Source organism: Phyllobates terribilis, unplaced genomic scaffold (assembly GCF_046119375.1).
Source record: "Phyllobates terribilis strain yellow unplaced genomic scaffold, ASM4611937v1 Scaffold_134__1_contigs__length_4944459, whole genome shotgun sequence".
NCBI lineage: Eukaryota > Metazoa > Chordata > Amphibia > Anura > Dendrobatidae > Phyllobates > Phyllobates terribilis.
Genome location: NW_027362894.1, coordinates 1,883,496 through 1,897,463, shown reverse-complemented (window position 1 = coordinate 1,897,463; position 13,968 = coordinate 1,883,496). Strand labels below are relative to the sequence as shown.

The 13,968-nt window shown below is 43.0% G+C and overlaps 9 non-coding genes and 1 pseudogene across 9 annotated transcripts; all 10 read left to right on the top strand.

The window, feature by feature from the left end:
* Positions 1-1,835: 1,835 nt before the first annotated feature.
* Positions 1,836-2,067, top strand: LOC141204338 (U2 spliceosomal RNA; annotated as a pseudogene).
* Positions 2,068-3,182: 1,115 nt separating this feature from the next.
* Positions 3,183-3,373, top strand: LOC141204745 (U2 spliceosomal RNA). The gene has a single exon (XR_012275601.1). It is a non-coding gene; the product is annotated as a U2 spliceosomal RNA (small nuclear RNA).
* A 1,115-nt stretch (positions 3,374-4,488) lies between these two features.
* Positions 4,489-4,679, top strand: LOC141204744 (U2 spliceosomal RNA). The gene has a single exon (XR_012275600.1). It is a non-coding gene; the product is annotated as a U2 spliceosomal RNA (small nuclear RNA).
* A 1,115-nt stretch (positions 4,680-5,794) lies between these two features.
* Positions 5,795-5,985, top strand: LOC141204743 (U2 spliceosomal RNA). The gene has a single exon (XR_012275599.1). It is a non-coding gene; the product is annotated as a U2 spliceosomal RNA (small nuclear RNA).
* Positions 5,986-7,100: 1,115 nt separating this feature from the next.
* Positions 7,101-7,291, top strand: LOC141204196 (U2 spliceosomal RNA). The gene has a single exon (XR_012275165.1). It is a non-coding gene; the product is annotated as a U2 spliceosomal RNA (small nuclear RNA).
* Positions 7,292-8,406: 1,115 nt separating this feature from the next.
* LOC141204741 (U2 spliceosomal RNA) lies at positions 8,407-8,597 on the top strand. The gene has a single exon (XR_012275597.1). It is a non-coding gene; the product is annotated as a U2 spliceosomal RNA (small nuclear RNA).
* Positions 8,598-9,712: 1,115 nt separating this feature from the next.
* LOC141204740 (U2 spliceosomal RNA) lies at positions 9,713-9,903 on the top strand. Its single transcript, XR_012275596.1, has one exon. It is a non-coding gene; the product is annotated as a U2 spliceosomal RNA (small nuclear RNA).
* Positions 9,904-11,018: 1,115 nt separating this feature from the next.
* LOC141204739 (U2 spliceosomal RNA) lies at positions 11,019-11,209 on the top strand. The gene has a single exon (XR_012275595.1). It is a non-coding gene; the product is annotated as a U2 spliceosomal RNA (small nuclear RNA).
* Positions 11,210-12,324: 1,115 nt separating this feature from the next.
* LOC141204738 (U2 spliceosomal RNA) lies at positions 12,325-12,515 on the top strand. The gene has a single exon (XR_012275594.1). It is a non-coding gene; the product is annotated as a U2 spliceosomal RNA (small nuclear RNA).
* A 1,115-nt stretch (positions 12,516-13,630) lies between these two features.
* On the top strand, positions 13,631-13,821 carry LOC141204737 (U2 spliceosomal RNA). Its single transcript, XR_012275593.1, has one exon. It is a non-coding gene; the product is annotated as a U2 spliceosomal RNA (small nuclear RNA).
* The last annotated feature ends 147 nt before the right edge of the window (positions 13,822-13,968 follow it).

The following is a 13,968-nucleotide window of genomic DNA, read 5'->3' as shown; positions in this document are numbered from 1 at the left end:
CGTACGATAGAGTTGCCCATGATTTTTTATTTGCAGTTTTAGAGAAAATGGGATGCCCGGATGTTTTTAGCAAACGTATTAAATCTCTTTACAAATCATGTTTTAGCAAAATATCTATTAATGGTTTTTTATCTGATAATGTAAAAATAAACTGTGGCGTTAAACAGGGGTGTCCCTTATCCCCTATTCTTTTTATTTGTGCAATTGAACCACTTTTAGCAGCTTTTAGGAGAGATAAGGTAATCAATGGTTTTTTTATTCCCGGGAGTTGCAATGAACAAGTTAAAGTGGTGGCATATATGGATGATGTGACGGTTTTAGTTAAAGACACTAGAAGCATGAACAGAGCCATAAGAACAGTGGATTGGTTTGGGGGCGCATCGGGTTTTAAAATTAACATGGAAAAATCTGGTATTTTAACTGTTGGTGATTTTATTGTAGATTCTGAGTGTAAATTAACAAGAATGAATGAAGTAAAAATTTTAGGTATTTATTTCTCAGAGTCAGGTGGTAGTGTAAGAAATTGGGAGTCTCTGCTGGAAAGAGTTAAGAAAAAGATTACTTTCTGGCAGTTGAGAGATCTTACCCTGGAAGGAAAAATTTTAATTATTAGACAGGTTTTACTCCCAATGTTTTTATATGTCTCAACAGTTTTTATCCCCCAAAATAATATCATGAAGAGAGTTATTAAGGTATGTTTTAATTTTTTATGGAGATCCAAGATGGAAAGAGTAAAGAGAGAGGAGATATATAAATCAAAGAAAAAAGGTGGGAAAGGTTTTCCGGATATTAGGTCCTTTTTATATGCAAAGTATGTAGCGAACTGTGTATGCACTTTATTAGGACCAGGCTCTAAGCTAAAGTTGTTTTCTATATATAATTTAGGTTTCTATATTAGAAATTATAAATGGTTGGAGATGTCTCTAAATAGGCCTTATAGGTTTTTACCTCCAGGAAATTATATTGTTTTAGAAAAAATTTTAAGAGATTTTAAACTTAAGATGGTCGAAATAAATGTTCTTAAATGCCATAAAAAAATCCTAAAAATCCTGGAAGAGAGAATAGGTATCAGTCCTGTGGAACTTTTTTCATTCAAAATTGTGGAAAGAATCTGGATGAATGTAAATTATAGTGTGTTATCTAATGAACACAGGGATTTACTCTGGTGTATAGTAAAAGACTGCCTGCCAACCCGTGAGTTCCAACACAGGCGTGGGTTGGTAAGATCTGAAGTGTGCCCAAGATCCAGGTGTGGGAATAGTGAAACACCCATGCACATCTTCTGGAATTGTAATTTTGCACAGACAATATGGAGGAAAGTGTGCAATATAGTGAGAGCTGTGAGTACTGTTAATTTTTTGGATTTTAACAGAGTATTTTATGGGATGGGGATAAGAGAGGAGGATTTTAAAATTGTATGGATTATTATTGCATGTGTGAAGGCGGCATTGTGGAAAGCAAGGAACATTTTAGTGTTTAAACATAAGGAAGTAACAGTCGACCAGTGTATTAAATTATGTCTAAGTTATTTGTACATGTATTTCTGGAGGGACAAAATGACGCTTGGCAAGGTGAAAGCAAATGAGAAATGGAAACAATGTAAATGGAATGAACTTACCTTGTAAGCTTTGATTTTTTGAAAACCTGTGGAAAAACAAAAAAAGAAAAACAAAAACAAACAAAAAAAAATAGCCAAAACTATATAATTTTTAAAAAAAAAAAAAAAAAAAAGAGGGAAAAAATAAATAAATATATATATATAAAAGAAAAAGAAAATAAAAGATTTGGAGAAGTATTAAAATTGGTAGAATGCACGATGATGGATTTGAGTCTTCTTATCTTTTTGTTGATTCCAAGACTTTGTAATCTGAGTGTAAAAAAAAAAAAAAAAAAAAAAAAAAAAAAAAAAAAAAATCTGTTCTTATCAGTTTAATATCTGATACGTCCCCTATCTGGGGACCATATATTAAATGGATTTTTAGAACAGGGAGATGGAAAAAGAGCTTGCTCTGTCCACTCCACGCATTGACCTGGTATTGCAGTATCTCCAGGACCGGTGCACCCCTTCTTTAATGCAGTTTCTAAAATCAGAAAGAATTGAATTCAATGTTTTTTGTTCATTTTGCTTGTTTGTCGGATTTTGGGATGGACTCTTTGGCTTTGCTTTTCTTCTCCTCATTGGATTTTTCATGTTCAAAGTTGCAGAAGCCAGATTACAAGCTCATTTTGGTTCAACTTCAGCAACTGTGCATTGCATTGCCATGTAATGTGATGCAATGCTATCTTTCTAGCTCTCCCTTTTTACTTCCTTTTGGATAAACAGACATATTAGGCAAGCATTTTGGAGCTTTCACCTAAATAACTACAGGTGGTGAGATAAGCTGCACAATATAATTGACCTTTCAGTATATTGTTGCACACACACCATCTATTTAGCAAATGCCCTTGTTATCAACAGCAGCCTTTTAAACTCACCTGAGCTAACAGGTATGTGCGCTGGTTACTCTGCTGCGCTTAAAATTTCTTTTTTGGTTTGCTACAATGCCTTTTCTGAAACGTTGTCTCCCTCTGCTGGAACACTGACTTCTTTCATTTAATGCCTGCAGACTATAAAAGAGAACCCAACCCAAAAAGTTTGGTTGATTAGTCTGTGGCATTCTGTTAAACTGTTGCTTATGGCGGTCTCTGTGAGCTTCTCAGCGACATTCAGCCAGCCAGGTATCCTGCCTGCAGTAGATGGAATGTGGCAATGGAACGCTGGCTGCGCGTGTCATAATAGGCTCTGAGCCTTTATATACCTGTGCACAGCAGCAGCCACCTTCAGTCTGCTGCTGGACAGCCAGCAGCAGCAGCAGCAGGAGAGGTATGTAATCAGGAGCCCTCCTGCTAAGGGTAGACAGCTGCTCGTTCCACCCCACCCCCCGCCTTAATTGGTTCTCCTCCCTTCCAACGGTGTTGAGGCGGGTGGGAACAGCAGGGGGTGAAGGTGCTGTGTTTAAAGAGGTGGAGTTATGCAGATCTAAAACGCGTGGATTGCAGCAGCAGCAAGCCGAAAAGTGCAGGCATGTAAGGGATCTAGAGGTTGACAACATGTCTTCTTAACGGGAGTCCAGGAGCTCATCTCCACAAATGGACTTTTCAGGATCCTTGGGTGGCTCCGTAGTTTGAAACCAATTCTGGTTATCGCTTCTCGGCCTTTTGGCTAAGATCAAGTGTAGTATCTGTTCTTATCAGTTTAATATCTGATACGTCCCCTATCTGGGGACCATATATTAAATGGATTTTTAGAACAGGGAGATGGAAAAAGAGCTTGCTCTGTCCACTCCACGCATTGACCTGGTATTGCAGTATCTCCAGGACCGGTGCACCCCTTCTTTAATGCAGTTTCTAAAATCAGAAAGAATTGAATTCAATGTTTTTTGTTCATTTTGCTTGTTTGTCGGATTTTGGGATGGACTCTTTGGCTTTGCTTTTCTTCTCCTCATTGGATTTTTCATGTTCAAAGTTGCAGAAGCCAGATTACAAGCTCATTTTGGTTCAACTTCAGCAACTGTGCATTGCATTGCCATGTAATGTGATGCAATGCTATCTTTCTAGCTCTCCCTTTTTACTTCCTTTTGGATAAACAGACATATTAGGCAAGCATTTTGGAGCTTTCACCTAAATAACTACAGGTGGTGAGATAAGCTGCACAATATAATTGACCTTTCAGTATATTGTTGCACACACACCATCTATTTAGCAAATGCCCTTGTTATCAACAGCAGCCTTTTAAACTCACCTGAGCTAACAGGTATGTGCGCTGGTTACTCTGCTGCGCTTAAAATTTCTTTTTTGGTTTGCTACAATGCCTTTTCTGAAACGTTGTCTCCCTCTGCTGGAACACTGACTTCTTTCATTTAATGCCTGCAGACTATAAAAGAGAACCCAACCCAAAAAGTTTGGTTGATTAGTCTGTGGCATTCTGTTAAACTGTTGCTTATGGCGGTCTCTGTGAGCTTCTCAGCGACATTCAGCCAGCCAGGTATCCTGCCTGCAGTAGATGGAATGTGGCAATGGAACGCTGGCTGCGCGTGTCATAATAGGCTCTGAGCCTTTATATACCTGTGCACAGCAGCAGCCACCTTCAGTCTGCTGCTGGACAGCCAGCAGCAGCAGCAGCAGGAGAGGTATGTAATCAGGAGCCCTCCTGCTAAGGGTAGACAGCTGCTCGTTCCACCCCACCCCCCGCCTTAATTGGTTCTCCTCCCTTCCAACGGTGTTGAGGCGGGTGGGAACAGCAGGGGGTGAAGGTGCTGTGTTTAAAGAGGTGGAGTTATGCAGATCTAAAACGCGTGGATTGCAGCAGCAGCAAGCCGAAAAGTGCAGGCATGTAAGGGATCTAGAGGTTGACAACATGTCTTCTTAACGGGAGTCCAGGAGCTCATCTCCACAAATGGACTTTTCAGGATCCTTGGGTGGCTCCGTAGTTTGAAACCAATTCTGGTTATCGCTTCTCGGCCTTTTGGCTAAGATCAAGTGTAGTATCTGTTCTTATCAGTTTAATATCTGATACGTCCCCTATCTGGGGACCATATATTAAATGGATTTTTAGAACAGGGAGATGGAAAAAGAGCTTGCTCTGTCCACTCCACGCATTGACCTGGTATTGCAGTATCTCCAGGACCGGTGCACCCCTTCTTTAATGCAGTTTCTAAAATCAGAAAGAATTGAATTCAATGTTTTTTGTTCATTTTGCTTGTTTGTCGGATTTTGGGATGGACTCTTTGGCTTTGCTTTTCTTCTCCTCATTGGATTTTTCATGTTCAAAGTTGCAGAAGCCAGATTACAAGCTCATTTTGGTTCAACTTCAGCAACTGTGCTTTGCATTGCCATGTAATGTGATGCAATGCTATCTTTCTAGCTCTCCCTTTTTACTTCCTTTTGGATAAACAGACATATTAGGCAAGCATTTTGGAGCTTTCACCTAAATAACTACAGGTGGTGAGATAAGCTGCACAATATAATTGACCTTTCAGTATATTGTTGCACACACACCATCTATTTAGCAAATGCCCTTGTTATCAACAGCAGCCTTTTAAACTCACCTGAGCTAACAGGTATGTGCGCTGGTTACTCTGCTGCGCTTAAAATTTCTTTTTTGGTTTGCTACAATGCCTTTTCTGAAACGTTGTCTCCCTCTGCTGGAACACTGACTTCTTTCATTTAATGCCTGCAGACTATAAAAGAGAACCCAACCCAAAAAGTTTGGTTGATTAGTCTGTGGCATTCTGTTAAACTGTTGCTTATGGCGGTCTCTGTGAGCTTCTCAGCGACATTCAGCCAGCCAGGTATCCTGCCTGCAGTAGATAGAATGTGGCAATGGAACGCTGGCTGCGCGTGTCATAATAGGCTCTGAGCCTTTATATACCTGTGCACAGCAGCAGCCACCTTCAGTCTGCTGCTGGACAGCCAGCAGCAGCAGCAGCAGGAGAGGTATGTAATCAGGAGCCCTCCTGCTAAGGGTAGACAGCTGCTCGTTCCACCCCACCCCCCGCCTTAATTGGTTCTCCTCCCTTCCAACGGTGTTGAGGCGGGTGGGAACAGCAGGGGGTGAAGGTGCTGTGTTTAAAGAGGTGGAGTTATGCAGATCTAAAACGCGTGGATTGCAGCAGCAGCAAGCCGAAAAGTGCAGGCATGTAAGGGATCTAGAGGTTGACAACATGTCTTCTTAACGGGAGTCCAGGAGCTCATCTCCACAAATGGACTTTTCAGGATACTTGGGTGGCTCCGTAGTTTGAAACCAATTCTGGTTATCGCTTCTCGGCCTTTTGGCTAAGATCAAGTGTAGTATCTGTTCTTATCAGTTTAATATCTGATACGTCCCCTATCTGGGGACCATATATTAAATGGATTTTTAGAACAGGGAGATGGAAAAAGAGCTTGCTCTGTCCACTCCACGCATTGACCTGGTATTGCAGTATCTCCAGGACCGGTGCACCCCTTCTTTAATGCAGTTTCTAAAATCAGAAAGAATTGAATTCAATGTTTTTTGTTCATTTTGCTTGTTTGTCGGATTTTGGGATGGACTCTTTGGCTTTGCTTTTCTTCTCCTCATTGGATTTTTCATGTTCAAAGTTGCAGAAGCCAGATTACAAGCTCATTTTGGTTCAACTTCAGCAACTGTGCATTGCATTGCCATGTAATGTGATGCAATGCTATCTTTCTAGCTCTCCCTTTTTACTTCCTTTTGGATAAACAGACATATTAGGCAAGCATTTTGGAGCTTTCACCTAAATAACTACAGGTGGTGAGATAAGCTGCACAATATAATTGACCTTTCAGTATATTGTTGCACACACACCATCTATTTAGCAAATGCCCTTGTTATCAACAGCAGCCTTTTAAACTCACCTGAGCTAACAGGTATGTGCGCTGGTTACTCTGCTGCGCTTAAAATTTCTTTTTTGGTTTGCTACAATGCCTTTTCTGAAACGTTGTCTCCCTCTGCTGGAACACTGACTTCTTTCATTTAATGCCTGCAGACTATAAAAGAGAACCCAACCCAAAAAGTTTGGTTGATTAGTCTGTGGCATTCTGTTAAACTGTTGCTTATGGCGGTCTCTGTGAGCTTCTCAGCGACATTCAGCCAGCCAGGTATCCTGCCTGCAGTAGATGGAATGTGGCAATGGAACGCTGGCTGCGCGTGTCATAATAGGCTCTGAGCCTTTATATACCTGTGCACAGCAGCAGCCACCTTCAGTCTGCTGCTGGACAGCCAGCAGCAGCAGCAGCAGGAGAGGTATGTAATCAGGAGCCCTCCTGCTAAGGGTAGACAGCTGCTCGTTCCACCCCACCCCCCGCCTTAATTGGTTCTCCTCCCTTCCAACGGTGTTGAGGCGGGTGGGAACAGCAGGGGGTGAAGGTGCTGTGTTTAAAGAGGTGGAGTTATGCAGATCTAAAACGCGTGGATTGCAGCAGCAGCAAGCCGAAAAGTGCAGGCATGTAAGGGATCTAGAGGTTGACAACATGTCTTCTTAACGGGAGTCCAGGAGCTCATCTCCACAAATGGACTTTTCAGGATCCTTGGGTGGCTCCGTAGTTTGAAACCAATTCTGGTTATCGCTTCTCGACCTTTTGGCTAAGATCAAGTGTAGTATCTGTTCTTATCAGTTTAATATCTGATACGTCCCCTATCTGGGGACCATATATTAAATGGATTTTTAGAACAGGGAGATGGAAAAAGAGCTTGCTCTGTCCACTCCACGCATTGACCTGGTATTGCAGTATCTCCAGGACCGGTGCACCCCTTCTTTAATGCAGTTTCTAAAATCAGAAAGAATTGAATTCAATGTTTTTTGTTCATTTTGCTTGTTTGTCGGATTTTGGGATGGACTCTTTGGCTTTGCTTTTCTTCTCCTCATTGGATTTTTCATGTTCAAAGTTGCAGAAGCCAGATTACAAGCTCATTTTGGTTCAACTTCAGCAACTGTGCTTTGCATTGCCATGTAATGTGATGCAATGCTATCTTTCTAGCTCTCCCTTTTTACTTCCTTTTGGATAAACAGACATATTAGGCAAGCATTTTGGAGCTTTCACCTAAATAACTACAGGTGGTGAGATAAGCTGCACAATATAATTGACCTTTCAGTATATTGTTGCACACACACCATCTATTTAGCAAATGCCCTTGTTATCAACAGCAGCCTTTTAAACTCACCTGAGCTAACAGGTATGTGCGCTGGTTACTCTGCTGCGCTTAAAATTTCTTTTTTGGTTTGCTACAATGCCTTTTCTGAAACGTTGTCTCCCTCTGCTGGAACACTGACTTCTTTCATTTAATGCCTGCAGACTATAAAAGAGAACCCAACCCAAAAAGTTTGGTTGATTAGTCTGTGGCATTCTGTTAAACTGTTGCTTATGGCGGTCTCTGTGAGCTTCTCAGCGACATTCAGCCAGCCAGGTATCCTGCCTGCAGTAGATGGAATGTGGCAATGGAACGCTGGCTGCGCGTGTCATAATAGGCTCTGAGCCTTTATATACCTGTGCACAGCAGCAGCCACCTTCAGTCTGCTGCTGGACAGCCAGCAGCAGCAGCAGCAGGAGAGGTATGTAATCAGGAGCCCTCCTGCTAAGGGTAGACAGCTGCTCGTTCCACCCCACCCCCCGCCTTAATTGGTTCTCCTCCCTTCCAACGGTGTTGAGGCGGGTGGGAACAGCAGGGGGTGAAGGTGCTGTGTTTAAAGAGGTGGAGTTATGCAGATCTAAAACGCGTGGATTGCAGCAGCAGCAAGCCGAAAAGTGCAGGCATGTAAGGGATCTAGAGGTTGACAACATGTCTTCTTAACGGGAGTCCAGGAGCTCATCTCCACAAATGGACTTTTCAGGATCCTTGGGTGGCTCCGTAGTTTGAAACCAATTCTGGTTATCGCTTCTCGGCCTTTTGGCTAAGATCAAGTGTAGTATCTGTTCTTATCAGTTTAATATCTGATACGTCCCCTATCTGGGGACCATATATTAAATGGATTTTTAGAACAGGGAGATGGAAAAAGAGCTTGCTCTGTCCACTCCACGCATTGACCTGGTATTGCAGTATCTCCAGGACCGGTGCACCCCTTCTTTAATGCAGTTTCTAAAATCAGAAAGAATTGAATTCAATGTTTTTTGTTCATTTTGCTTGTTTGTCGGATTTTGGGATGGACTCTTTGGCTTTGCTTTTCTTCTCCTCATTGGATTTTTCATGTTCAAAGTTGCAGAAGCCAGATTACAAGCTCATTTTGGTTCAACTTCAGCAACTGTGCTTTGCATTGCCATGTAATGTGATGCAATGCTATCTTTCTAGCTCTCCCTTTTTACTTCCTTTTGGATAAACAGACATATTAGGCAAGCATTTTGGAGCTTTCACCTAAATAACTACAGGTGGTGAGATAAGCTGCACAATATAATTGACCTTTCAGTATATTGTTGCACACACACCATCTATTTAGCAAATGCCCTTGTTATCAACAGCAGCCTTTTAAACTCACCTGAGCTAACAGGTATGTGCGCTGGTTACTCTGCTGCGCTTAAAATTTCTTTTTTGGTTTGCTACAATGCCTTTTCTGAAACGTTGTCTCCCTCTGCTGGAACACTGACTTCTTTCATTTAATGCCTGCAGACTATAAAAGAGAACCCAACCCAAAAAGTTTGGTTGATTAGTCTGTGGCATTCTGTTAAACTGTTGCTTATGGCGGTCTCTGTGAGCTTCTCAGCGACATTCAGCCAGCCAGGTATCCTGCCTGCAGTAGATAGAATGTGGCAATGGAACGCTGGCTGCGCGTGTCATAATAGGCTCTGAGCCTTTATATACCTGTGCACAGCAGCAGCCACCTTCAGTCTGCTGCTGGACAGCCAGCAGCAGCAGCAGCAGGAGAGGTATGTAATCAGGAGCCCTCCTGCTAAGGGTAGACAGCTGCTCGTTTCACCCCACCCCCCGCCTTAATTGGTTCTCCTCCCTTCCAACGGTGTTGAGGCGGGTGGGAACAGCAGGGGGTGAAGGTGCTGTGTTTAAAGAGGTGGAGTTATGCAGATCTAAAACGCGTGGATTGCAGCAGCAGCAAGCCGAAAAGTGCAGGCATGTAAGGGATCTAGAGGTTGACAACATGTCTTCTTAACGGGAGTCCAGGAGCTCATCTCCACAAATGGACTTTTCAGGATCCTTGGGTGGCTCCGTAGTTTGAAACCAATTCTGGTTATCGCTTCTCGGCCTTTTGGCTAAGATCAAGTGTAGTATCTGTTCTTATCAGTTTAATATCTGATACGTCCCCTATCTGGGGACCATATATTAAATGGATTTTTAGAACAGGGAGATGGAAAAAGAGCTTGCTCTGTCCACTCCACGCATTGACCTGGTATTGCAGTATCTCCAGGACCGGTGCACCCCTTCTTTAATGCAGTTTCTAAAATCAGAAAGAATTGAATTCAATGTTTTTTGTTCATTTTGCTTGTTTGTCGGATTTTGGGATGGACTCTTTGGCTTTGCTTTTCTTCTCCTCATTGGATTTTTCATGTTCAAAGTTGCAGAAGCCAGATTACAAGCTCATTTTGGTTCAACTTCAGCAACTGTGCATTGCATTGCCATGTAATGTGATGCAATGCTATCTTTCTAGCTCTCCCTTTTTACTTCCTTTTGGATAAACAGACATATTAGGCAAGCATTTTGGAGCTTTCACCTAAATAACTACAGGTGGTGAGATAAGCTGCACAATATAATTGACCTTTCAGTATATTGTTGCACACACACCATCTATTTAGCAAATGCCCTTGTTATCAACAGCAGCCTTTTAAACTCACCTGAGCTAACAGGTATGTGCGCTGGTTACTCTGCTGCGCTTAAAATTTCTTTTTTGGTTTGCTACAATGCCTTTTCTGAAACGTTGTCTCCCTCTGCTGGAACACTGACTTCTTTCATTTAATGCCTGCAGACTATAAAAGAGAACCCAACCCAAAAAGTTTGGTTGATTAGTCTGTGGCATTCTGTTAAACTGTTGCTTATGGCGGTCTCTGTGAGCTTCTCAGCGACATTCAGCCAGCCAGGTATCCTGCCTGCAGTAGATAGAATGTGGCAATGGAACGCTGGCTGCGCGTGTCATAATAGGCTCTGAGCCTTTATATACCTGTGCACAGCAGCAGCCACCTTCAGTCTGCTGCTGGACAGCCAGCAGCAGCAGCAGCAGGAGAGGTATGTAATCAGGAGCCCTCCTGCTAAGGGTAGACAGCTGCTCGTTCCACCCCACCCCCCGCCTTAATTGGTTCTCCTCCCTTCCAACGGTGTTGAGGCGGGTGGGAACAGCAGGGGGTGAAGGTGCTGTGTTTAAAGAGGTGGAGTTATGCAGATCTAAAACGCGTGGATTGCAGCAGCAGCAAGCCGAAAAGTGCAGGCATGTAAGGGATCTAGAGGTTGACAACATGTCTTCTTAACGGGAGTCCAGGAGCTCATCTCCACAAATGGACTTTTCAGGATCCTTGGGTGGCTCCGTAGTTTGAAACCAATTCTGGTTATCGCTTCTCGGCCTTTTGGCTAAGATCAAGTGTAGTATCTGTTCTTATCAGTTTAATATCTGATACGTCCCCTATCTGGGGACCATATATTAAATGGATTTTTAGAACAGGGAGATGGAAAAAGAGCTTGCTCTGTCCACTCCACGCATTGACCTGGTATTGCAGTATCTCCAGGACCGGTGCACCCCTTCTTTAATGCAGTTTCTAAAATCAGAAAGAATTGAATTCAATGTTTTTTGTTCATTTTGCTTGTTTGTCGGATTTTGGGATGGACTCTTTGGCTTTGCTTTTCTTCTCCTCATTGGATTTTTCATGTTCAAAGTTGCAGAAGCCAGATTACAAGCTCATTTTGGTTCAACTTCAGCAACTGTGCATTGCATTGCCATGTAATGTGATGCAATGCTATCTTTCTAGCTCTCCCTTTTTACTTCCTTTTGGATAAACAGACATATTAGGCAAGCATTTTGGAGCTTTCACCTAAATAACTACAGGTGGTGAGATAAGCTGCACAATATAATTGACCTTTCAGTATATTGTTGCACACACACCATCTATTTAGCAAATGCCCTTGTTATCAACAGCAGCCTTTTAAACTCACCTGAGCTAACAGGTATGTGCGCTGGTTACTCTGCTGCGCTTAAAATTTCTTTTTTGGTTTGCTACAATGCCTTTTCTGAAACGTTGTCTCCCTCTGCTGGAACACTGACTTCTTTCATTTAATGCCTGCAGACTATAAAAGAGAACCCAACCCAAAAAGTTTGGTTGATTAGTCTGTGGCATTCTGTTAAACTGTTGCTTATGGCGGTCTCTGTGAGCTTCTCAGCGACATTCAGCCAGCCAGGTATCCTGCCTGCAGTAGATGGAATGTGGCAATGGAACGCTGGCTGCGCGTGTCATAATAGGCTCTGAGCCTTTATATACCTGTGCACAGCAGCAGCCACCTTCAGTCTGCTGCTGGACAGCCAGCAGCAGCAGTAGCAGGAGAGGTATGTAATCAGGAGCCCTCCTGCTAAGGGTAGACAGCTGCTCGTTCCACCCCACCCCCCGCCTTAATTGGTTCTCCTCCCTTCCAACGGTGTTGAGGCGGGTGGGAACAGCAGGGGGTGAAGGTGCTGTGTTTAAAGAGGTGGAGTTATGCAGATCTAAAACGCGTGGATTGCAGCAGCAGCAAGCCGAAAAGTGCAGGCATGTAAGGGATCTAGAGGTTGACAACATGTCTTCTTAACGGGAGTCCAGGAGCTCATCTCCACAAATGGACTTTTCAGGATCCTTGGGTGGCTCCGTAGTTTGAAACCAATTCTGGTTATCGCTTCTCGGCCTTTTGGCTAAGATCAAGTGTAGTATCTGTTCTTATCAGTTTAATATCTGATACGTCCCCTATCTGGGGACCATATATTAAATGGATTTTTAGAACAGGGAGATGGAAAAAGAGCTTGCTCTGTCCACTCCACGCATTGACCTGGTATTGCAGTATCTCCAGGACCGGTGCACCCCTTCTTTAATGCAGTTTCTAAAATCAGAAAGAATTGAATTCAATGTTTTTTGTTCATTTTGCTTGTTTGTCGGATTTTGGGATGGACTCTTTGGCTTTGCTTTTCTTCTCCTCATTGGATTTTTCATGTTCAAAGTTGCAGAAGCCAGATTACAAGCTCATTTTGGTTCAACTTCAGCAACTGTGCATTGCATTGCCATGTAATGTGATGCAATGCTATCTTTCTAGCTCTCCCTTTTTACTTCCTTTTGGATAAACAGACATATTAGGCAAGCATTTTGGAGCTTTCACCTAAATAACTACAGGTGGTGAGATAAGCTGCACAATATAATTGACCTTTCAGTATATTGTTGCACACACACCATCTATTTAGCAAATGCCCTTGTTATCAACAGCAGCCTTTTAAACTCACCTGAGCTAACAGGTATGTGCGCTGGTTACTCTGCTGCGCTTAAAATTTCTTTTTTGGTTTGCTACAATGCCTTTTCTGAAACGTTGTCTCCCTCTGCTGGAACACTGACTTCTTTCATTTAATGCCTGCAGACTATAAAAGAGAACCCAACCCAAAAAGTTTGGTTGATTAGTCTGTGGCATTCTGTTAAACTGTTGCTTATGGCGGTCTCTGTGAGCTTCTCAGCGACATTCAGCCAGCCAGGTATCCTGCCTGCAGTAGATGGAATGTGGCAATGGAACGCTGGCTGCGCGTGTCATAATAGGCTCTGAGCCTTTATATACCTGTGCACAGCAGCAGCCACCTTCAGTCTGCTGCTGGACAGCCAGCAGCAGCAGCAGCAGGAGAGGTATGTAATCAGGAGCCCTCCTGCTAAGGGTAGACAGCTGCTCGTTCCACCCCACCCCCCGCCTTAATTGGTTCTCCTCCCTTCCAACGGTGTTGAGGCGGGTGGGAACAGCAGGGGGTGAAGGTGCTGTGTTTAAAGAGGTGGAGTTATGCAGATCTAAAACGCGTGGATTGCAGCAGCAGCAAGCCGAAAAGTGCAGGCATGTAAGGGATCTAGAGGTTGACAACATGTCTTCTTAACGGGAGTCCAGGAGCTCATCTCCACAAATGGACTTTTCAGGATCCTTGGGTGGCTCCGTAGTTTGAAACCAATTCTGGTTATCGCTTCTCGGCCTTTTGGCTAAGATCAAGTGTAGTATCTGTTCTTATCAGTTTAATATCTGATACGTCCCCTATCTGGGGACCATATATTAAATGGATTTTTAGAACAGGGAGATGGAAAAAGAGCTTGCTCTGTCCACTCCACGCATTGACCTGGTATTGCAGTATCTCCAGGACCGGTGCACCCCTTCTTTAATGCAGTTTCTAAAATCAGAAAGAATTGAATTCAATGTTTTTTGTTCATTTTGCTTGTTTGTCGGATTTTGGGATGGACTCTTTGGCTTTGCTTTTCTTCTCCTCATTGGATTTTTCATGTTCAAAGTTGCAGAAGCCAGAT